The sequence below is a fragment of the Mauremys mutica genome, chromosome 3, assembly GCF_020497125.1.
Source record: "Mauremys mutica isolate MM-2020 ecotype Southern chromosome 3, ASM2049712v1, whole genome shotgun sequence".
NCBI lineage: Eukaryota > Metazoa > Chordata > Testudines > Geoemydidae > Mauremys > Mauremys mutica.
In genome coordinates, this window is record NC_059074.1 from 33,558,909 (window position 1) to 33,582,365 (window position 23,457).

The 23,457-nt window shown below is 41.4% G+C and overlaps 1 long non-coding RNA gene across 1 annotated transcript; it reads right to left on the bottom strand.

Annotated features, from left to right (window-relative positions):
* Positions 1-143: 143 nt before the first annotated feature.
* LOC123366568 lies at positions 144-23,316 on the bottom strand. The gene is made up of 5 exons (XR_006578143.1): positions 22,573-23,316; positions 18,408-18,621; positions 16,021-16,157; positions 1,548-1,661; positions 144-272 (listed from the first exon to the last, which is right to left on the bottom strand). It is a non-coding gene; the product is annotated as an uncharacterized LOC123366568 (long non-coding RNA).
* Positions 23,317-23,457: the final 141 nt, after the last annotated feature.

Below are 23,457 nucleotides of genomic sequence, written 5' to 3' on the forward strand. Positions count from 1 at the left end.
ATCCTGAAAACTTCTTGGTTGTGCATCTTACAACATTAGTTGACTGAATATTGTGAATGAGTACAAAAAAGGCAGCTTTCAGCTTTTAGGTACACTAACAAGAAAAAATATAGTCTTCTCGTCATCTAAATGTCAGAAGGCTTCTTCAGCTCAGTTTCCACAGAACTTACATTTGAGTTGGATCAGAATTATGTTTTTCTTGCTTGGAAAGTTCAGCATCTGAGTTTTGGCACTCTTCCCAAAATTCCAAGGAAGATGAAGACAAGCTTCTCCTATATGTGGATATTAGCACACGTCCATCAATCCACACAGCTAGGCAGAACTGAGTATACCCTGGATATGGCTACACTATGTTAAAAAACCCACGGCATCAAGTCTGAGCCCAGGTCAGCTGACTCAGACTCCCGGGGCTCAGGCTGCAGGGCTAAAAATAGCAGTGTGGGTGTTCGGGCTTGGACTGGAGCGCGGGCTGAGACCTTCCCCCTTTTCTCAGGGTAATAAAAGACCCATGGTTGGCATGGGTCAGGTGACTCCAACTCAGGGGGCTCAGGCTGCGGGCTATAAAATTGCAGTGTAGATGTTCGGGATCAGGCTGGAGCCTGGGCTCTGAGACCCCTCCAGGGGTGAGGATGCCAAAGCCTGAACATGTACACTGCAATTTTATAGTCCTGCAGCCTGAGACCCACAAGCCTGAGTGAGCTGATCTGGGCCATCCAGAGCTATCCCAGGGGTCGTATTGCAGTAGACATATCCTGAGAGAGCAGTTAACTCTGCACTTCAAAAATGGCTTGGATACTGGCAGTCCGTGTAATTGAAAATGATCAGATTTGTAAACTCCTACCATGGTTATGCAAACAGACCACTCCATCCCCTGGGCTATGGTTATCATAACATGCTTTTCCCAGACACATCTATCTTTTCACATTGTATATGGCTAAGGGGAGGCTGATCTGTCTTATTCCACACAAAAGCAGGTAAGGATTTTATCCATAAATCTGTAACATCACTTGCATTTTCTCTTTCTGAAAGGATATCAGACTAAACAGGAGACTAGTCTACATTGTACACACTTCTCAGCTTCTTTTGGTTTGTCCCCTTCTGTTGTTATTGAGCTGGGTCCTCTCCTTCAGAACCCCTGCCCTCTCCCAAATGGCATAGAGCCTAATCTGGCATTTCATTTACATATCTACACATATAAGCATTACATATGCAAACAGATTTGCCAGGATGCCAATGCAATACAATCTGTATTTGGTAGCCTCAAACCAAAATGTCTCCTTCTCCCCTTAGTAATCTGGTATTTTCTTTTGGTATGCATGCCAGCAGATATCATCACATTTAAAGAGGCATTTGTCATTAGTTGTGCATTTGCAGTAACAAGAGTAAATATCCTGTAGAAGAAAGCACTCATAGGCTTCTGATGCAAATACAATTTGTGTTGGCCCTTAACTTCCTAAGGAATTGGCATAGCTAGTCTCATTTAACACTTGGATATGAGGGAGTATACATAGTTAAGCAACTATGTACAAGCACCAATTGAACACTACCTGCAAGATTCCTAGCTTTAAATTGGATATAGCTGTCTGCTTCTACATTCAGTGTCATGTTTATCACTCTTGATTCCAATTTGGAATTTTGAAATTCCACAAATGTTGCCATTGCTGCATAAGAAAACAAAAGACAATGAATCTCATTAGTCTTGGGTAGAATTAGTGCCCTTCCACTTTTATCTCTTTGTAATATGCTCATTTGTGAACATGAAAATACATAGGGCCAAATTCTGCTCTTAGATGAGAGTACCTCCTATTCGTTGCAATGGGAATTGTGTATGTTTATCTCAGGGCAGCATTCAGCCTTCATGCATTATACTGTTGCTTTCTCTGCTTTTTGTTACTTGCTTTGCTATAACAAATTAAAAATACTGCACCAAATTCTGTTTGTGAATTAAGTTCAAGAGCAGCCCTCAGTAAATTTAATTATTTAAAAATTATTCAGATAAGAAATATTTAGGTAGACTATTTCACTTTAAAGGCTTATATAATTACTATTTTAAGATTACTATTTTAGTGATATTTTAATCTTTAAGAAGAAATTTGTGGTTTATCAGATACAAAAGTAACCTGCTTTTAAATATTCGGTCTCATTTTATTTACCACTTCATATACACATTGGATATTGGATTCCAATTAAACATTTTTATGAGGGCTAAATATAACTCATCCTTGTTTGTAATGTTATGGTGCTTTGTAGACAGTTGCATATTGAGGACATTTCTTCTGGACACTTAATGAGCTAATGCTCATTTTTAAATGTATCCCTCATAGTAACTGTTCGCTAATTATTTTTAACATTTAACACTCATGCATTCACTGAAGAAAAGAAATATAAAGAAGAATAGTTTGAGTGGTGCCTACCACTGTCACTATAGTGAAAGTATCAGAGGGGTAGCCGCGTTAGTCTGGATCTGTAAAAAGCGACAAAGAATCCTGTGGCACTTTATAGACTAACAGACGTACTGGAGCATAAGCTTTTGTGGGTGAATACCCCCTTCATCAGATGCATGTGTCACCCATGAAAGCTTATTCTCCAATAGGTCTGTTAGTCTATAAGGTGCCACAGGACTCTTTGTCACTATAGTGAAAGATCTGTTAATTTTAAAAATGTATATAAATTCTGTTTTATTCAGCCATAGACATTCCTTCAACTGACATTTATACAAGATTTCAGCACAGGTAAAGTTTTTTTAAAGGGACACATGAAAAGATATTTTCTTAAAAAATAGTCTTGTCTATGTTTTGAATAACACCTTAAGGAGAAGATGTTCAAAGAGAGGTGCATATAAATAATTGCATTGCCCTTGTCGATGCACAGATTTTGTATAAGCATTTTGGTTAACGGTGTGGCTATTTTACCAAAATACATATATGGTATCCATTATACTGCTAGTTTATATAAAAGTGCTTATACCACAGTAGTTTATTCCTCTGACCGTAGGCGAATAAACCATACCAGTATAAAAACCCTTATACCAGTTTAACTGCATCCACACTGGGGAGAGAATTATACCATATTAATAATACTAATGTAGTTACAGTGGTACAACTGTTAAGTAAAGACAAACCTAGGTACTAAAATATCATGGGTGAAATCCTGGCCTCTTTGAAGTCAATGGCAAAACTCCCATTGACTTCATTGGGGCCAAAATGTCAACCCATGTGTGCAAAGTGTATAGCAGCATACACATGTGGCTACCTCTTCTCCACGTGTACATGCAAATATCTGAATATGGGCCTACACCTAACTTTAAAAACCTGGCCTTAGATTAAAACATAAAGAAGTTTAAAAGTACCATGTAATTTCTTCATCAACAATTACAATGTTTGTTTAACTTTGTAACTACTCTGGTCTGTTTAATTTTTCTAATTCTCATTGGAGTTACGTGAAACCAGCCTTGAAAACGTCAAGTTTTTGCCTAAAAATAGATGCGTTTTCAAATGAAAAATGAACTAATCAATTTTACAAAATCACAATGAAATGTGAAGTTTTCAAATTTAATTGAAAATATTTTACATCCATAGTTTTCATGCATTAAGATTCCAGTTGAATACAGCATTTAAGTACATGTTTAGCCTCAGATATGTCCTTAACCCCATCCTTATTCAGCACAGCACTTAGGTATGTGCTTAAATCCAACTGAAGTCAAGGGGACTTAATAACTGTTTGCTTGAGGTGAAGAATGTGCCTATAAGTTCTGTGCTGAATAAGGGTTAACTTAAGCAGGTACTTAAGTAAACTTCTAAATTGGGGCCTTCCCCAGTGATGCAGTGTTTCAAACAGAAAAACTGCAAGGGATGATTAATAAAGTAAACTAAAATTACTTTTTAATCTTTTAATTTCATAGATTTCACATGAGATTTTTGTATTTCTTTGGTTGCCAAAACCTGTATTTCAAGCCTATTTGTATTCCCTTTAACAGTATTTTAAAAATTCTTTTGGAAGCATTTTGGTTACAGAAATGTGCAAAAGTAAGCAAATAAATGTAAATTGGCCAGTTCACCCTCTTGTATCTTTCTCCATGCTATTAGTCTCCAATGGATTAGGCCTGGTTTAGTATTTTAAACATTTAAAAATTACATGTCATATTTTTTTAATATGTATATCCTTATAAAATTGTGAAAATGCAACTCTCTGGACTGAGAAACTGTTATGGTCTGTGGTGTGCATAACCATATGTAAGTGTCTGTATAACTATTTACACAAGACTAGTTTGTCCCCTCAGATCATATATCATACACCACTAAATTAAGTTCTGTTTTTATGTTGCTACTTCAAATAAAAGATAAATTAAACCTCAGAATATCAGTCACATTAAGGTCTGAATAAAATGTATGAAAGGACTCCATGGCTGTGGCAAAAATGATCTCCTGGCCAGTATCCTAAAGTGAAAATATAACTGTTAAGCCAGAATCCAAATGCAAAGTAAAGGTCTCAGCTGAAGTTTCATAACAATCTCCACTTAAAGTTTGCCTGTAGCCAGTCTTTGAACACAAAATTTGACTTCACATAGCCAGATTATTTGAATGGAAAACAATGTAGGGCTGCTTTCAGATGGACCCTTTTCCGATTGCTCCATCAGAGAAGGGAAGTGAATAAGGAAAGATTTTGGAGAAAGAGGTTTCATTCACTGAGATGCTGCCCCGGCACAGGAACTAGACTGAGTCAGGAAGAATCATCTAACTTGGATTCATTGTAGAGTTCTTACCAAAATTTACAATGTGAGCAGACATCATTAGTTCATCCAGGGTTATGATTTTACTTCTTTTTCTTCCAAACCCTGAAAAGGGTTTGTATGTCCAACACATTGCAATTACAGCTTAATGAGTACTGGAGATCTCAAAACAGTAAGGCATTGCATATCAGTGGTGCAGCAACATTTTGTCACAATGCGTTAAAGAAAAGGATATTTGCCTACATGTTTCTTTTTTGCCTTTTTATGTGTTCAGTTCTCTTAACTTTTTTTTATTAACAACTTTCTCATTTCATACACGTTTTCATGTCCAGTGATATTGACTATTTCTGTGAAGAGTCTTCTGACATGTCTTAGGCCTGGTCTACACTAAAAAGGGGGTTCGAATTAGGGTACGCAAATTCAGCTACGTGAATAGCGTAGCTGAATTCGAAGTACCCTAATTCGAACTACTCACCTGTCCAGACGCGGCGGGGTCGAACTCCGTGGCTCCAAGGTCGACTCCGCCACCGCCGTTTGCAGTGGTGGAGTACCGGAGTCGACCGCGGCGCTTCCGGAGTTCGAACTATCGCGTCTAGATCAGACGCGATAGTTCGAACTCCAAGAAGTCGAACTCACCGCGTCGACCCGGACGGTAAGTGTAGACTAGCCCTTAGAGTGACAAAAGGTGTCATATGATTTCATAGTGACTAGGTAGTTATTTTTAAATTCCAGACCTCAAGAGTATTCTAGATCAGTTAGAAAAGTAAATTCTAAATGTATTGAATGGAAACTAGTTTAAGTCAAGATGGGTGAACATAGCATTATTCAAACAATATAAGATGTTGTAATGAATTATTCAATTTAAGAATCTAAAATATGAAATTTAGTTCTTTCCTGTCTTGGTGACACATTCAAGGGTATATTATTTACCTCAGTGCAGAAGTAGTTATGCACCCAAATACCCACACACAGAGTTGAGAAAATACACCTAAAAGTGGATAGTTATGAGTATTCCTCAACTTGCCTTTTCTGGTTCAGAATATAATGCATTGTCTGTGAATTTCATTTTTACTATTCCAAAATATATATTTTTTAAAAAGTGTTATTTTTCAACAGATCCATAAACCTAGATCTTGGTGTATTGGTAAATTAAAATACCACTGTGTTAGTTACACTGTGATGTGATATTTTAATAATTACTCATTTCTAATTTGTCTCTGCATTGCTGCACAGATAGCAAGCTGTTATGTTTTAAAGGTGTTTTTAACTTGCCTATAAATGTTTTCTAATTTGTGTCTTTAAAATCTGATTAAATAGTAGTTTAAAGAAAACCTTGAATTTGTTCTGCTAATTTCATTGGTGTCTTAAATAACTGCTAAGTAGTTCAATGCATTGCAGCAAACCATGAGATCTAACAAGCTAAGTAGACCCTTTGCTAAAAAAGAAATGCTTTCTTCACCAGAGGATCACACCTCTGATACCTGAACTATTCAACATTACAGTTAGACTATCTAACAATGTTAAAAATAATAATTAAGGAATAGTAGGGATGGATGAAGAGCCCCCAAATAATTTAATTCAAACTGAATATTAGGGGCTATCGATTTTAGGAATATTGGATATGGAAAAAAGTGTAATGGAACTAGTAGGAGGTAAAATGTGAGCTATGGTGGGCAGTGTAGTTAGGACGGCATCAACACCGGCCTCACAGAAATAGTGAGAAAGAACTGAGTGTTTTCACCAAGTGTCTGTGTGTCCTTCCGGAAGTAATGGCAGAGGGATTCAGGCAGCACTGAGTGGACATGGCGCATGACTAGATCCTGGTAGCAGGATCACAATAACAGGCAGAGAAGAAAGGAATGTGTGTGTGTATATATAATATTTATATATAAAAATTTAGTTTTTATGGTGTGTGTGTAAATTCCACAATAGTGAGACTACAGGGCACAGAAACACTTCTCCCAGCCACTACCCCAAATGAGTTAGGAATGACTTCAAAATAATTGAGCTACATGACTGAGCCTAAATCGACTTTGCAAAGCTGTCATGAACATTTACCAGACCAGGCACAAAATCAACTGACCTGTCATTTGCTGTGTGGGGATTAGTGAAAATGACCCCACAAAAAACAGTTTTCAGTATTGTTGTAGATATGTTGGACCCAGGATAATAGAGTGAAATATCCTTCACAAGTGGGTGAAATAAAACAATCTCTGTGCTCTTGAATTAACTCACTGGATTTATGGCTCATTACAACAATCTGTAACCAGGGCCGGCGCAACCCATTAGGTGACCTAGGTGGTCACCTAGGGCGCTAACATTTGGGGGGCGGTGACCGCGGCGGCCGGACCATCTGCCGCCTCTGTCGGGGACTGCATTTCGGGGGCGGGACCTTCCGCCGCCTCTGTCGGGGGCACCATTTCGGGGGCGGGACCTTCCACCGCCTAGGGCAGCAAAAAAGATGGCGGTGCTCCTGTCTGTAACACACTAGCCCTCTCCCCTTTTTTTTTTGTCCTGTGACCACAGAGGTGTTAACTGATCATTTCACCAAGAATGGTCTCTTACAGTATGTGAGAGACAAGGTGGGTGAGGTAATATATTTTATTGGACCAACTTCTGATGATGGGCGAGAGAAGTTTTCGAGCTTACACAGAGCTCTTCTTCAGATGTGGGAAACTTACCTGAGAAGAGCTCTGTGTAAACTTTGAAAAAAGCTTCTCTTTCTCATGAACAGAAATTAGTCCAATAAAAGATATTACTTCACCCACCTTGTCCTTTAATATCCTGGGGTCAACACAGCTACAACAACACTGCATCTTCCAATATGTGTTAACTACTTGTGCTAAATAACTTGTTCCATAAATTAGCTGTTACACCAAGTAAGTTTCCCAAACGTGAGGAAGAAAGCTTGAAAGCTTGTCTCTCACCAGCAGAAGTTGGTCCAATAAAAGATATTACCTCACCCACCTTGTCTCTCTAAAAAATAATTTTACAGACATGTAAATATATTTGTGTGTGTGTGTGTACAGTAATTACCGCCAAACAATGGGTGGGTGAGCAGAATTTTGTAAGGCTGCTCCAAATCCAGCCACTGACTGGTTGGATGACACTCTCACAAGACACTCTCCCTCTCAACCCACGTAGGTGGATACATTCCTGAATATCCAACAACCCAAATATCTTCAGCTTGATATTTGGAAATAGCCTCACTCAAATGGCTCAACATTCATATTGTTTAACAAACTGCTTATTTGTTAAACAATATGTTTCTTGTTTGTTTCTCACCCACCCCAAAGAAATAGGATTATTAAAATGCACCTCCCATGGATCAAAGCTTCAGCAGTATTTGGACTCCAGTGTAAGGACTTACCTTGTCCTTGTTGGCTAACAATAATATTTAAAGCAGACTTGGACAAATGTTGGTCTTTGCCAATATATGTTGTACAAAATGAGCAGTACCATTGATACTCCCCGAAGGCTTACTGTTTCCAACTTAGACATAATGAAGTCCAACTACAGGCATAGGAACCCAGGACTTAGTTTATATATTTGTAGGCATACCATATTTGTTTAATTTGTAAACACCTAGAGGGTAATAGGATTATTAAGGAATAGCCAGCATGGATTTGTCAAAAACCAGTCATGCTAAACCAATCTAATGTCCTTCTTCCACAGGGTTCCTGGACTAGTGGATAGGAGGGAAACAGTAGACAAGAAGAAGTATCTTGATTTTTTTTAGTAGGCTTTTGACACAGTCACATGACATTCTTGTAAACAAACTAGGGAAGTGTGGTCTAAATGAAATTATTGTGGTCAAAAGACTACTCAAAAGAGTAGTTGTCAACCATTTGCTGTCAAACTGGGGGCACATATCTTGTCAGGTCCTCCAGTCCTGTGTCCCATACTATTCAATATTTTCATTAATAACTTGGTAATGGAGTGGAGAGTTTTTACACATGACACCAAGGTTGGAGGGGTTGCAAGCACTTTGGAGGATAGGATTAGAATTTGAAGTGACCTTGACAAGTTAGAGAATTGATCTGAAATTGACAAGATGGAATTCAATAAAGACAAGTGCAAAGTATTTTCATTAGGAAGGAAAAATCAAATGCACAACTACAAAATGAGGAATAACTGGCTAGGCAGTAGTACTGCTGAAAAAGATATGGGGTTATAAAGGATCATAAATTGAAAATGAGCCAACAATGTGATGCAGTTGCAAAAAAGGCCTATATCATTCCGTGATGTATTAACAGGAGTGTCATATGTAAGACATGGGAGGTTATTGTTCCACACTACTTGGCACTGATAAGGCCTCAGGTGCAGAACTATGGGAAAAAACTGAGTCCAGAAGAGAACAAAAATTATAAAAGGTTTTTTAAAAATCTGAACTATAGCTTTTATTTGTTCTAGAAATGCCTCAGCCACCTCTACCTGATTTGGTGATCTGTAGTAAATCCTTACCATGACATCATGTTTATTTTTCCCCCCTTTATCTTCATCTGGAAACTCTACTGGTTTGTTTCACCTCCTTCTGGGCCTCAGAACAATTGTGTACATTCTTGATGTAAAATGGAACAGCTCCCTTTCCCCCCTCATGTCCTTCCTGAATAAGCTATACCACTCTATACCTATACTCCATTCATGAGATTTAGCCCACCAAGTATGGCATCTGTGATGCCAATTAAGTAATAATTTAGCTTAGACTAATATTTCCAGTTGTTTCTGTTTAGTCCCCATATCTCTTGGATTTATGTATAGATATATATGATGTTGAGCAGATTCCCCACTGTTATCCCCATTGTTGCTCCTATGACTCTGTTGTAATTTTCCACTCCCTCTCCATCATTTATAGAATTGTAGGATTGGAAGGGACATCAAGAAGTCTTCTAGTCCAGTCCCCTGCACTCATGGCAGGACTAAATATTATCTGGACCATCCTTGGCAGGTGTTTGTCTAACCTACTCTTAAAAATCTCCAGTGGTGGAGATTCCACTGTTACAAGAGATTTTTACCTGTTTTGATCCTGTATAAAGATTGCAGCACCCAGGACAGAGACAGGCATAAAGATACTGACAGTCAGAGGTGGGAGTGAGAGACATCCTGAACAATTCACTTCTTCCATTTAGCATAACAAAGGTAGTGGCAGCATCATAATGCTTTAGTTTGTGGAGAACAGTAGTTAGTTTTAGATTTGAGGCTTTAGATGAGTTATAATTAATGTAGAAGCAGCAAAGAATCCTGTGGCACCTTATAGACTAACAGACGTTTTGTAGCATGAGCTTTCGTGGGTGAATACCCACTTCTTCGGATGCAAGAAGCCTTGCATCCGAAGAAGTGGGTATTCACCCACGAAAGCTCATGCTACAAAACGTCTGTTAGTCTATAAGGTGCCACAGGATTCTTTGCTGCTTCTACAGAACCAGACTAACACGTCTACCCCTCTGATACTTATAATTAATGGTAGTTTATAACTAAATATCCAAAATGGTGGCCACACTGATTTTATATTAGAAAACATCAAAAATGGAGGACACAGAATAAATTGACCAACAGTAGATCAGAAACAGGGATGAAAAAAGTTCAAACAGGGATATCTAAACTCACTCCAAAATACTTGAAGGAAGAGGTTAGGAGCAGGAGCAGCTAAAGTGACAGGCAGAGCTGGTTGGTTGAACAGTTGCCACCCACACAGGGAGGATCAAGAGGAGGATCCATGCAAATTACCAAGCCTGAAATAACAACCAATCAGAGAAAGCCAGAAACTGAATATAAGGACAGCTGACTCGTGTGTGTGTGTGTGTGTGTGTGTGTGTGTGTGTGTGTGTGTGTGTGAGTGAGTGAGAAAGAGAGAGAGAGAGAAGTAGCAGCAGCAGCAGAAGAAGAAGACAGCAAAAGGAGAACAGAGAGTAGAGAAAAGCAGCAGCAGAGGGAGAAGATTGCAGATAGCAACAGACAGAACAGAAGGACTTAGATGATTCAGAGGGATTATAGAAGAAGTATCAGAGGGGTAGCCGTGTTAGTCTAGTTCTGTAGAAGCAGCAAAGAATCCTGTGGCACCTTATAGACTAACAGACGTTTTGCAGCATGAGCTTTCGTGGGTGAATACCCACTTCAAGAAGTGGGTATTCACCCACGAAAGCTCATGCTGCAAAACGTCTGTTAGTCTATAAGGTGCCACAGGATTCTTTGCTGCTTCTATAGAAGAAGTGTAATTTATGATGATTCTTAAGGAATGACTGGGTATGCCTGTTTCTGAGTGTGATCCACCCAACCCCATTCTGTGACCATTTTGATCACGGCTCACAGAATGGTAATCTTAACTATTCAATGTTTCTTTAATGTTATATTGTAATGTTATTTTATACATATGTATAGGGTATTTGTATGGTACATTGTAATGAGTCTAATGTTATTGTATTAGAGGCCTTATGCATATGTACAAAAGGGTCAGTATGTACCAATAATGCAACATTGTATTTGTCATACAGTCTGTGTAGTCTTCTGTGCCATTTGAATATATGATCTTTAAGTGCAATGTTTGTCTTACTACCTATTATATACTGTAATGCTTTCTTTCTTGCTTTATTGAATATACTGTAATCACCTAATTTTTTTTAAATAAGACTTTTTGAAGAATTGCTGCTTGTATGTCAATCCTTTGAGCGGAGAGCTATATCCGTGTCCTCCCAAGGGTTAGCAGAACTAGTGTGCTCTGCAGAGTCCTCTGCATGTTAGAGAGAAACCCCCTGGTAACACCCTGGCAATTCCTCTAAGGTGGGTCACCTTCTTATTACCCCTCTGAGTAGAATAAGTTTACAATCAATTTATGGCTATAGGCAATCCAGTGTTGGGATTACTTAAATCCAAATTTTGGGGTAGCAAATTGGTGTCCCTGGGTGGGCTTGAGGTGTTAGTTTAAGGGAAAAAATGCCTCCTGTTGGATAGGAGGATGATTGACACCAAGCAGTACATTTTCTTTTCTTCCTTCTTTCTCATTCTTTTTTATCTTTTTCTGCTGTTTATCTAAAAACCAGCTTTTCATGAAGCATGCTAAGGGTAAGTAACTAAAGGTAAGTGAAAGCTTTCAGTTACCTTGTTAGGAATTGTTATTTATATTGATGCTGGAGCCATAATCCTAATAGAATTAGGAAGCCCAGCTAAATGCTTAAGGGCTGGTGAAAGGGTCAGTATAGTTGTGATCAGGCTATTCATTAGTTCGGGCCATCATACCTGAGTGTAGGGGTTGTCATGCCCCGGTGACTGGCTAAGGTTGGGTCATTCATTAGTTCAAGCCCTCATACTCAGAATGCAGGGGTTGTCATACCTCAGTAAACAGCTGCAGTCAAGATCACAGCAGGTACAGTGTTGTAGGTTAGATTTAGAAGATACAATTGTAGTTGCAAAGCAAGGATCACAGCCCAGATTTTCACCTACACCTGAGTCAAAGTGAAAAAGCCTACTTAAATGTTTTCAGGCCAGAAGAAGGGCATTCAGACCCACGGGAAACAGAATTGAGCACATAAGGCCTTAGGGAGGCAGATTCTAGGGTCAGACACCAAGGATAGGAAGGCCTTGGAAGAACAAAAGAATGGCCATATTGGATCAAACCAAAGGTCCATCTAGCCAGTGATGAGCTGCCAAAATCTTAGGAACCGGTTCCCTACTGGGTCTTCGGCGGCACGGCTCCGGCGGCTGAAGGACCCACCACCGAAGACCTGGTAGGGAACCACCCAGTGAGTACACCCCCCACCCACGTCCTGCCCCCCCTCAGAAACCACAACCCATAACCCCCCCTGCCCTGCTCCTTGTCCCCTGACCACTCCTTCCCAAGACCCCCAACCCTAACTCCCCCCCCAGGACCCCACCCCCTGCCAAACTTGCCCCGCTCCCTGTCCCCTGACTGCCCCGACTCCATCCACCACCATCCCAACAGACCCCAGGAACTCCCGCGCGGCGCCTACCCAACCCCCACTTCCCCATCCCCTGTCTGCCCCCCGAGAACCTCTGCCCGATCCAACCCCTCCTCCCCCGCCCCAGTCCCGGCCCTGGCCCTGGCCTCTTACCCCTGCCGGGGTCAGGGCCAGGGTCGGAGCCGCAGCCGCGGGGCCCGACTCCCCGGGGCGGGCCGACACCGGGACCGGCGCCGGAGCCGCGGGGCCCGACTCCCCGGGCCCGGCCGACACCGGGACCCCAGAGCCGCAGCCGCGGGGCCCGACTCCCTGGCCCCGGGCCGGCACCAGGACCATAGCCGTAGCCGCGGGGCCCGACTCCCCGGCCCCGGGCCGGCACCGGGACCGGAGCCGCAGCCGCGGTGCCCGAGCTTGGCCGGGTCCGAGCCGCACAGGCGGGACCAGCCCGAGCCGGGGGTGCTTGGCTGGGACCGGGCTGGGGCGCTCGGCCAGGGCCAGGAGGAGCCATCCCGTCCCCTCCCCCACACGCCCGGCTTACCTGCCTGCTTCTTTTTTCAGGCTTCCCGCAAACATTTGATTCGCGGGAAGCAGGGGAAGGGGAGGAGAAGGAGGGCGGAGCATTCAGGGGAGAGGGGGAGGTGAGCTGGGGCCGGGGCCGGGCAGACAGCTGCCCGAGCCTTTGTTAAATTTAAAAGCTTTTTAGAATCGGTTGTCCTGGAACAACCGGTTCTAAAAAGGCTTCTAAATTTAACAACTGGTTCCCGCGAACCGCTTCGAACCGGCTGGAGCTCACCACTGGCTAAACTAGAAGAAAAGGAAATAGAACAGATCGATTTAGTAGTGCTACAAAGAAAAAAATCCAGAAATTGGTGTAGAAAGGAAAACACCAGAGATGGAAAATTTGGCAGCATGAAACAGGATTGGTATTAGCTACTAAAACACATGACAATATGTCTGTGTGGGTGGTTCCAACAGAAATTAGATCCGAAATGATCTTTCTAGTTCATGATAATGGGCACTTAGGTATAGATAAGACTCTCGGTAGGCTGAAAATGGCAGGATGGTGGCCAAGTATGAGGGCAGATATAAAGCAATATGTGAACAATTGTTTTCCCTGTGCAGCCAATAACACAGATAGAAAAATAGTAAAAGGACCAGGAGGATACCAGAGAATAGAGGATCCATGGGCCAGGTTGCAGATTGATTTTATTGGTCCATTGGCAAAAACTGCAAAAGGAAATCAATATTGTCTTGTCATAATTGATCCTTTTACTAAGTGGGTAGAAGCAATTCCTACAAGAAATAATACTGCCTTAACCACAGCTAAGGTTTTGGTGGATCAAGTTATTACAAGGTGGGGTATTCCTACATAAATAGATTGAGATCATGGACCTCATTTTATAGGAGAAATTACAAAGGGATCATGTCAAAATTTTGGAATTAAGCAAAGACTGCATAAAACTGGACATCCTCAAAGTTCAGGGCAAGCAGAAAGAATGTGCCCAGTATTAACATATGTAACACCTTTGTTAATGGGATGGGTGGCGTGGGTAATGTCTTGCAACAACCATCTCCCCAAAGAGTTAAGAGAGATCAAGCTGCTAAAATCTTAGGAGGGGTGGGAACTGGACTAGGAGTGCTGAATACGGTAGATCAGCAGTTCCTGGAGTCATGCATAGATGAAGTGGGACACAACATCTCCTCACTAGGCAACTCCCTCTCAGCAGCATTGAATGACTTGGGTGAATTAGGATTTAATATTGCTAATACATTACCAACATGGTTAGAAATGCAAGAAATGGACCATTTTCAGATTATAGGAGCACTGGAGATACTGCAGTCTAATCTAACAGAGGCACTTGCATGTGTGCAAGCACAGCAATTGCTTCTCGATATTGCAAAGGCTATACTCAGGGATTGTTATAATGGTATAGTGCAGCAGGAAATTAAACACATTATCTGGTCTAATGCCACCAATTTCGAAAAAGAAAAGCAGCAATGGTGGAAAATGGCGAATTTCACCTATGACCATGCTAATGAGACTATTGTGACATACATACTTACTTAGTTTAAAGAATGCCATAGAAAAAATTCAACCGATTCCTTTGGGAATGTTTGTGATCAATTCCCTAATGATGCCTATGGAAAATACCAAATGGGTGCATGTAAGAGAAGAGCAATATTATTCTTTAAATTTACAAGCTTGTGTGGAGCAAGACAAATTGGGTTTTACCTGTATCACTGGAGTATGGGAGGAGACTCATGTTTAGATCCCCATGAAGGAAAATGTAATTACCGGCTCCACCATCCTATGTATTTTCAAAATTCAGCTAGAGTGGTTGTTAATGGTCACTGTCTGTGTGTAAGAACTTTATGTAAAAATGAGTCAATTAATGGGTTTTATCACATTGAACACGATGCAAGAGATAATATATGTTTATGTGCAGTCTTTCCTGTGATGGGCTGTGATATAAATATTACTCTGTCAGACTTGGAAGTGCAGAACATAATTGCATCTTACTCTATCTATGACCATCTTCCACCTATTCATATAGGAGCAAATCTCCAAGCATTAAAGTGTTTAATGCACCATAAGGATATGGTTTATCACCTAAAGCAGCTTCAAGTTCAAGGAGCTCACACTTTACTCACTGTACATCATTCTGTGGGTCAAATCACAAAGGTGTTAAAAAGAATTGGTGATAAAGCCAAATCGTCCTATTGGTGAGAAGATCTTTTTACAGCTAGATCGGGTGAATATAAAAAGGGGAAATAATGCTCCATCCAATTGTAGTAATACTGCTCATACAGCTGGTTATAATTGTATACCTAATAATTTATATCTGTGTATGTGTGTAAGAAGAAATCTAAAGATTCTACAGTAATGCCTTTTGTAATATGTCAACCTGCATAATCACATTATGGGGTTGATGTTCAATGGTATTGATGTAACAATAATGTCAGATGTTTATTAAAGGTGTCACATCTGCCAAGGAGTGGATATGTAAGGTGTTATTGGTGTATGGTTATACTTTTGTCATGTATTATAATAAATGTTGCTGCAGTTCAAAATGGAGTCTAAGAATTCAAGATGGTACATGTGGCAAGAAAGGTTTGAACTCTATGTTGGTATCCTTTCTTCGTGGCATTTTCCTGCTGAAATTCTTTTTACTGCCAGAACTTGAGGGACTGAGAGCTGGCTGGAACTGGTTGGGGGCAGAGTGTGCCTCAGGAATTCACACCACAGAGAGCATATAAGGAACTGTCAGCAATGATACAGGGGCTGTCCACCATCGAGGCAGCCACGTCCAGTTTCTTTGCACAAGCATTGGATCAAGATTTCGGCTACTAACACCTGTCAAGGACTTTGATACTTACCTGATGTCTGATTCCTGTATTCCATCAAAGGATCCATCAGCCCAGATCTGTTGATCTCCTGCTTCGGCGGTAGAGAGTCAGATCCTCTGATGTTCCTGAGATTCTGAGATGGTCCATCAGTTGCTGGTGATCTCCATCTGCAGTGAAAGAGAGACAGTAATTGTTTTTCGGGCATTTAATAGTTTAATCAAGGGACAGTTTAAGGGTCTGGGCTTTATGCCCCTTGCTGGAATCTATTCTTGGGTATTTGTAGTAATCCCCTTAGCGGTTCTTCCCCCCAGTTGTAACTATCCCTTAATAAATCTTCTTTCTGTTTAAGGTTATATTCTCCCTATCCTTTATTTCAATGCAACACGTTTTTGTCCCTTTTGCTGTCCAGCCCAGAGCCCGCACCCAAACTTCCTCCCAGAGCCCACACCCCAAGCCTCCTCCTGCACCCAAACTCTCCCCCTCCTACACCCCAACCCCCTACCCCAGCCAGGTGAAAGTGAGGGTGAGGGAGAGTGAGCCACAGAGGAGGGGAGATAGAGCGCGCATGGATGGCACCTCAGAGAAGGGGCAAGGCCTCAGAAAAAGGGCAGAGCCTCAGAGAAGGGGCGGAGCAAGGGCTGGGTGGGTGGAGGATTGGGGATCCCCGAAAATTTTTAAATCAAAATGGGAGTCCTAGGGTTGCTAAATTTTGAGAACCACTGATGTAGTAGATAAAGTTTGTAAGTATTATGTTTTGCAATAATAATAGTAACTATAAATATGAAATAAGTTTAATGATGGCAATAAGTATAGAAAAAAATTATGTAGACAATAAGATAAATGATAGTAGTGGAAAAAAATATAACAAGTAATAGTATAATTACATAAATTAAAAAAAGGAAGATGAATACTTTTTGTTTTAAATAAATAGGGAAAAAGGAAAGTAGCAAATAAAAAAGAGAGAGGTAGAAAAGGAAAGAAAGGGAAAAAAGGTGAGAAAGACAGGAGAAAACAGCAGGCAATTGGTTCCAGAATCTCCCAGAGGTAAATGAAGAGGAAATATTGGACTTATTAGAAATGGAAAAAGAAGAATGATTAGATTTAATGGAAGAAGAAGGGGAAAACAGTGAGGATAGTGGCATAGATACAGATGAGGGAGAGGAAGAGAGAGAAAATCTAGGCCAGGCGTTGATTTCTCGACTGTATCTTCACCTATATGGAAGATTCTTAGTTCCAATTGTTTTCAATGCAGCAGAGATAGGTGTAGGAATGTTATGTTACCTGGACACAGGTTCAAGCATTTCTATATTGAACATCACAATAAACTTTGATTTAATGCACTGTGCATCTCAGGATAGATACATGGTCCTGGGGGCAATAAGAGGACAAGTCCCATGATTTTGACCCAGCCCATATCGATCAGCATAGGAGCATGGCAATTAACTAATGTCCTCCTCGGTGTGATGGACCATGGAGTGGTGTCCTATGGGATCATAGGAATAGATGTGATAAGGCTGTTAAATTGTTTTATTGATGTGGGACAAAGGGCATTGTGGGACGCAGCGATTTTTGCATTTCTTTTTTTAAAATTACAAAGTTGTATGTTATAATATGTATATTGTCTGTATTAGTCAGTCATTTGTATTAAGATAATATGTGATTAGTTAAAATGTATTTTAATATGTACTAGGATTAGAATAACAATTAATAATTGGATTAAAATAGATATAGGTAGGATAAGTATAATGTAAATAATAGGTTTTAAGAAAAGGGATGGTTATTAAAAGTTATTTTTGAAAAGTTTGTTATTACAATAATGGGCCAACTCCCATCTCAATAATGAAGCTGTTACCAATAATATTGAGGAGTGTGTTTTTACAATTCCAAGAATAGAAAATAAGCCAAGGGTGGTAAAAGTGGTAATGGGACCTGTTTGAATTCATTGCGCAAAATCATATGGGTAGAATGCTTATTACTGATGATGCCCATAAGCACAATATTTTATTTGATGCTCAAGGCAAAGAAAGTTTAATGGCCCAAAGATCTGGCGAAAATTCACCACAACCCTCAGATTGCACATAGAAATCTCAGGAAGGGATAGGTACACGGTAGAGCAGTAAGAGTTGGACTGTGGGAGTGTGCACTAACAGAAGGATTAAAAATGATTGCAAGCTCACCAAATCCTTTGATAGGTTCAAAAAGAAAAGTAGATTGGGATATGAAAATGATACTTGGATAAAATCCAATAAAACGGCTAATGTCAATAGTATTCAAGAGTGTGCTTTTACAATTCAAAAAAATAAGCTCAGAGTAATAATTATTATAATGGAGACCATGGGGATTATAAACTGTGGTGCACTGAATCAGAAAGGTAAAACACTTATTATGTATTATGATGCTCATAAATGTTCTATTACCTGTGCCTCTCAAGGTCGAGGACTCGGATTACCACACTTCACCAAAATCCTCAAGATGCGATTTGGATGCCACTGATAATGTAGGTAAAATATGGGGAAAACTGGGGAATGGCAATGTGCAGTGATAGATGAATCTACAAAATTCTCATGCTCATATAATCTTACAATACATCCAGACCAGATTCTTCATGTGCTATTATAGCATGGTACATCCCTACATGGAGTGCAAAAAGTAAAAAAAACCAGTACTTATACAATGGTATCATAATCTTATTAATAAAACAGGAGTTAAATTTCAGATAATTGATCCATGAGGAGGAATTAGTAAAATAGATATTCAATGTAAATTATGAACCGAAGTTATATTTAGGAATCAATTAAAGTTACAGGTACCTTGGTATACACATATAATAAAAAACAATGAGTATATGTAAGAAAGTAGTTTTTTTCTTTAGGGTGTCTTTAAAGTGTTTCTTTTGGCCTCCCCGTTTCCTTTCTGCCTTTGGTGATTTGGACATACAGCAATTGTTTTGATAAGTGTACATCAGGCACTGAATTTAACCCTCTGTTAAGATGACCTTTTTATACATACCTATGGGCATTTGACACCTGTTCCCTCTGAACCTAGTTTAAAGCCCTCCTCACTAGGTTGGTGAGTTGGTGTGTGTGATAAATGAAGGGTGGGGGGAGCTTCCTTTTATAGACACCCAGCCAGAGCTATAAAATCCCTCTTAGTAGCTGCTTTCTAATTGCTCTACCTGTAAAGGGTTAAAAAGTCTCACTGATATGCATAGGTAAAAGGAAGCAAAAGAGCCAATGCAAAGGCTAGAACTTTTTAAAATTGAAACAAGACTCCCCTTTTGCCTGTCTGTTGTTGTTCTCAGGGAGAGGCAGACAGGGAGCAGTAATGCTGTGAGAAGCTTGGGCCAGGTATGAAAAATCATCAGTATCATACCTAGAAACTACTCATCTAAAACCCCAGACATGTAAGTAGACCAGGAAATGTCTAGAAAGATGTGATTAGGTTTATCTCTTTTATTTCTTTATGGCTTTTGGAGTCCTCTGTGCTAACCCCAGGTGCTTTTGTTTCGCTTGTAACCTTTAAGCTGGTCCTCAAGAGAACTATTCTTGATGCTTAATCCTTGTAATTGTTTTTTTTTTAAATCTAGCAAAAAGCCTAAGTTCCCAGCTGTGTTTTCTTCTTTTTTTAATTAATAATATTTAATTTTTTAAAGAACAGAATTGGAGTTGTGTCTTAAGAGGTTTGTGCACCTGTTGTTTAATTAGCTGGTGGCAACAACTGATTTCCTTTTCCCCCCCCTGTCTCAGCTCTTCCCCGGAGGGAGGCTGAAAGGGCTTGAGGGTACCCCACAGGAAGGAATTCCCAAGTAAGCCTTCCTGGTCTCTCAAAGGGTTTCTGCACTGGGGTGGTGGCAGAATCTACCAATCCAAAGTCAGAGAAAAGCTGCAGCCTTGGGAGTTTAATACAAGCCTGGAGTGGCAAGTATTAATTTTTAGAGTCCTTGCAGGCCCTCCACCTTCTGCACTCAAAGTGCCAGAGTGGGGAATCAGCCTTGAGTGTGAGAAGATGCTCTTCCCATTCTTAGTTAGGTGGACCCCATTTCTTGCCAGCAATCCTCATTGACAGAACAGCATCCCTGGTCAAGGAAGCCAAAGCCCTCCTGCTGACACCATCTGTGCAGCCATGCATTCATCTGCAGGATGCTGTGTGAGCAAGAGAACAGTTCCAAACGGAGACAAAGCAAATGTCAAGGACAGGGGTAAGAAATGAAACCACCCATTTTTGTTTGAGAGATTCATGAGATTGATTTTTGTTACCACCATTTGTGCTCTGGGATTTTCCTGCCAGCCACTGAGTAGTTTGCTTGTGTTGTAAGGGTTATTTATTGGCTCCAACCATTTATCAGCTCTGGCTGGGATTGGAGAGAGGTGTTTGGTTTCTTTAATACTGTTTTCATAAGTATTTAACATCTTGGCCTCGTTTGAAGGGACTAGATAGATGCCAAACATTTAAACTAATGTTTAACTTTCAAAGATCTGAAAAGGTTGGTTTTTTTTTGTGCTAGGCTGGTTTTTTAAAGGATGGTTAAGATAGTGTTATTGCAAGTGAGCTATACATCTTTCACAAGGTCCTGGATTTGAGACTTTTTGCTTTTATGATCTGGAGGATGGCATGGACTGCACTCTCAGCAAGTTTGCAGATGACACTAAACTTGGAGGAGTGGTAGATACGCTGGAGCGTAGGGATAGGATACAGAGGGACCTAGACAAATTAGAGGACTGGGCCAAAAGAAACCTGATGAGGTTCAACAAGGACAAGTGCAGAGTCCTGCACTTAGTGAATGGGATTCTTCCATCCTGTTACAGACTAGGGACTGAATAGCTAGGCAGCAGTTCTGCAGAAAAGGACCTAGGGGTTACAATGGACGAGAAGCTGGATATGAGTCAACAGTGTGCCCTTGTTGCCAAGAAGGCTAACGGCATTTTAGGCTGTATAAGTAGGGGCACTGCCAGCAGATCGAGGGATATGATCATTCCCCTCTATTTGACATTGGTGAGGCCTCATCTGGAGTACTGTGTCCAGTTTTGGGCCCCACACTACAAGAAGGATGTGGAAAAATTGGAAAGAGTCCAGTGGAGGGCAACAAAAATGATTAGGGGGCTGGAGCACATAACTTATGAGGAGAGGCTGAGGGAACTGGGATTGTTTAGTCTGCAGAAAAGAAGAATGAGGGGGGATTTGATAGCTGCTTTCAACTACCTGAAAGGGGGTTCCAAAGAGGATGGATCTAGACTGTTCTCAGTGGTACCTGATGACAGAACAAGGAGTAATGGTCTCAAGTTGCAGTGGGGGAGGTTTAGGTTGGATATTAGGAAAAACATTTTCACTCAGAGAGTGGTGAAGCACTGGAATGGGTTACCTAGGGAGGTGGTGGTGGAATCTCCTTCCTTAGAGGTTTTTAAGGTCAGGCTTGACAAAGCCCTGGCTGGGATGATTTAGTTGGGAATTGGTCCTGCTTTGAGCAGGGGGTTGGACTAGATGACCTCCTGAGGTCCCTTCCAACCCTGATATTCTATGACTCAGTCCTTCATTCCCTTCCCCTCTCCCACACATTCATACTTGTGCACACACAAACTATAAAAGTAACTAGCTTGTAGTCAGATGGTAGAAGAACCTCTGAAGAGGTGGCATTCCATGTCAGATTGCCTGAATCAGGTGGTAGACTGAGTTGGATCCTTTCCCAGTTTTTCTGTTTGTGTTCAACCCCTGCCCCCAAACTTACTTTTAACATATGCATCATAAACTTCAAATATAAATCCTTGGGGGGGGGGGGGGAAGAAGAGGTAAATGTACTCAGTGAAATCATTTTTTTATGTTTTTGTGGACCATATCCCCCACTGCACTAGTTTACAAGCATTAATATTTATTATATTATATTTATAAACACCATAAGGGTATGGTAAATGGCATTTTACAAACTCTGAAAACATCCCTAGCCTGAGCAGCTAGCAGTCTAGTTCAGACAAATGTACACTGGATGACATAACAAATTTAAGATGATGTTGGGACATCAGTTGAGATTAGTGTTTGCAAAAAAATTGGATTTGAATGAGGAGAAGGATGACGCTTAGGGTTGAAATCCTGGCCTCACTGGAATTCAGTGGAAGTCTGGCATTGAGGTCAATGGAGCCTCTGTGTGAGGCAAGGGAAGGCTGTTCCAAGAGTAGGTGATAGCATAAAAGTGAGACAGGACTGGAGGAGTATTGAGCGCAAAAGAGATCAGAAAATATGTATAGGTAGGACAAAGTTGTGGAGAACCTAGAAGATGAGGACAAATTGGAAAAAGATGGGAACCTTGTAAAGGGACTTGAAAGTGGTGGGGGGGTAGTGAAATTGGAGATGATTTTAGAAGCAACATTTTTGATAAACTACAGAAGGGAGAAGTAAAACATACAGAAGGCAAAAATCGGTAACTTTCTGCATAGCATCACAAAATCCTCCAGCTAATTATATGCAGACAAACAATGGAACACTTTGAATTGTGAAAAGAGCTAAGTATGACTGGGAAATGTTACACAAGAGAGAGGGTACACTAATGGAACTACTTATGTGGATAAAATCTTGTGTTTCAAGTATCATGACCTGGCACTGACGCTCTTCAGCACTAGGAGCTGGTTATCTTGCCTTTGTTTGTGAACCCTTAGGTGCACCTCACTTCTCAGATGGCCACTGCTAGCTGAAAGCTCAGAAATAACAATTGCTTTTGCTCTTAAGCTGAGTTCGAGCTCATTTAAATGTATTCAGAATGAGGAGCATCTCCCTTGTGAACTTAGATTGCTTAGATTGAGCACGACGACTGCAGCTTTCTTTTCTAGTTATAAAAAACAAAAAGTAATCAGGTCTGCAGTTATACATGCTCAGATGCTGGGGGTTGCACAAGCTGACTGGCTGTATTCAGTCCTGTAGCATCAGCGGGGCTTGAGACAAGTTTGCAGTTGCAGTCTCTGCTGCAAGGACTCCTCTAGCCCCAGACACCACGGTGAGAGGCGTAGGGTGGACGAACCGTTCGCCCACCAGCAGAGTGGCGAGGGCTCGGTCTCAGCCCGCCTGCTGCCAGCACACACACAACTCACGTATCTTACTAGCCTCTCAGCAGCCAAACGAGGCGGTTCCCGGTGTCGGGACCGCTTAGGCCGGGAATATTTCGCAGCCGGGCCAGCCCCGCCGCTCTGCTCAGGGACCAGCGGCCGGAGCCCGGAGGGTGCAGCCTGAGGCCAGCACTGGCGCTGGAGCAGAGCCCGGGTCGGGCTCCGCCGGGCAGGTTTCTCCGCCGAGGGATGCTGAGGTGGAGTCAGTGGAAGGGGGAATTACGCGGGGGAGAAGGGGAGGCCGCTGGGATCCCGCTGCCCCGGCGGGGGTTCGAACCCCGCCCCTCCGGCTCCGAGTGCGGGGTAGTCCCCGCCCCTCCTGTGCCCGGGGCTAAGGCGACGGGCGGGCGGGCGCACGTGACCGGCTCCGAGGAGGGGG